This window comes from Myotis brandtii, unplaced genomic scaffold, assembly GCF_000412655.1.
Source record: "Myotis brandtii unplaced genomic scaffold, ASM41265v1 scaffold334, whole genome shotgun sequence".
Classification (NCBI taxonomy): Eukaryota; Metazoa; Chordata; class Mammalia; order Chiroptera; family Vespertilionidae; genus Myotis; species Myotis brandtii.
Window position 1 is genome coordinate 1,045,647 of NW_005362885.1, and position 1,839 is coordinate 1,047,485.

The following is a 1,839-nucleotide window of genomic DNA, read 5'->3' on the forward strand; positions in this document are numbered from 1 at the left end:
CAGCCCCTCCCAAAAGCAGAGCAGAGGGCTGTCCCGGCAGGTGGTCCCCAGTGGCCGGCCCACAGCCGCCTCCCTAGGGCCCGGCCTCGCCCACAGCCCCTTGCTCAGGGTCATCTGAGGACACGTGGTCTCCGCGCACAGGTGCCTTTGATGGTGGTCAGCACGCAGATCCCTGGGGGTGGACACCCGAGCGCTGGGCAGCGGGCTCTGCAGTCACAGGCCAAAACTTAAAAAAGCCGTGTGCTGCCCTGGCCGGTTTGGCCCAGCGGATAGAGCATCGGCCGGACTGAGGGTCCGGGTTCGATTTTCAATCGGGGCACCTGCTGCCTCCTGCACCACCCCTACTGGGGATCGATCTCTCTCTCACTCTCTGAAATCAATAAAAAACATATTAAAAACACTATTGATTGGCTTTAGAGAGAGAGAGGAACGGAAAGAGAAACATCCATTTGCTCAACTTATGTGTTCATTGGTTGCCTCTTGTATGTCCCCTGACCTGGGATCGAACCCGCAACCTTGGTGTACGGGATGACGCTCTAACCAGCTGAGCTCCCCGGCCAGGGCCCGAACCTTCCCCCTTACGTCCAGTCAAGCGTTTGACAGCACTGTGTTCTCTCCCAGCAAGTCGGGTTTTAGGTGGAGAAGCAGGTGTTAGGGTTGCTTTGTGAGTGGCTTTTCACACCGGCTCCCTTTGCTGCTTAGCCGACCAGCCGAACCCACACGGACGGGTGACCTGCGGGCCTTCATGTGTGCCCAGCAGTGGGAGAAACAGGTGCTGGACCACGCGTCCCCCACGCCCCCTCCAGCTGCAGCGTCCGGAAGGCGGGGCGTGTAGGTGGGGTCCCCCTGCTCCGGGTGGACGCCCAGGAAAGCCTTCCTGTTGGGGAGCCTGTGCCCATGGTCGTCGGGCCAGGACCCAGCCCCTGACCAACTGACCAAAACCATCCCGGTCGGTTACCCTTCCTCCTGACGCGTTTAGAATCGCCATGACCGGACGGCAGTTCTGAGCTGAGACCAGTTTCCCTAAGGAAATAAGAATTGGGAAGAACCAGCAGTTCCATTTAAATTCCCACCGAGTTTCTCTTGACCTTGTAGATGTCCTTTTACCAGCTATTTGGCTTCTTGGGTCCAAAACAGAAAATGACTTGCATTTATCCAGTTGGTTTTGAGTGTGGTTCCCCCACAGTGGCCGGCACAGGCAGGTTCAACCAGTTCTGACCCCTGCGTCCGGCTGTGGAGCTGTGCGCCGATGGTGCTAGGAAACACCCTGTGGTCCTGGGGTCTCCTGTGTGGGCTGAACATTTGCGCCCCAAGTCCCTAAGGCGAGCCCTGTTCCTGTTGGGGAGCCTGTGCCCATGGTCGTCGGGCCAGGACCCAGCCCCTGGCCAACTGACCAAAACCATCCCAGTCGGTACCCTTCCTCGAGACGCGTTTAGAATCGCCATGACCGGACGGCGGTTCTGAGCTGAGACCAGTTTCCCTAAGGAAATAAGAATTGGGAAGAACCAGCAGTTCCATTTAAATTCCCACCGAGTTTCTCTTGACCTTGTAGATGTCCTTTTACCAGCTATTTGGCTTCTTGGGTCCAAAATAGAAAATGACTTGCATTTATCCAGTGGTTTTGAGGTGTGGTTCCCCCACAGTGGCCGGCACAGGCAGGTTCGACCAGTTCTGACCCCTGCGTCCGGCTGTGGAGCTGTGCGCTGATGGTGCTAGGAAACACCCTGTGGTCCCGGGGTCTCCTGTGTGGGCTGAACATTTGCGCCCCAAGTCCCTAAGGCGAGCCCTGGCCCCGGGGGCGGGGGGGGGCGGGGCCTGCGGGAGGAGGTGAGGGAGACG

The 1,839-nt window shown here is 58.5% G+C and overlaps 1 protein-coding gene across 1 annotated transcript in view; it reads left to right on the forward strand.

Moving 5' to 3' along the window:
• Nucleotides 1-1,839, forward strand: part of LOC102245431 (chromosome unknown open reading frame, human C1orf159) — a 10,384-nt gene that overhangs the window by 1,142 nt on the left and 7,403 nt on the right. The gene's annotated exons all lie outside the window — the stretch shown is intronic.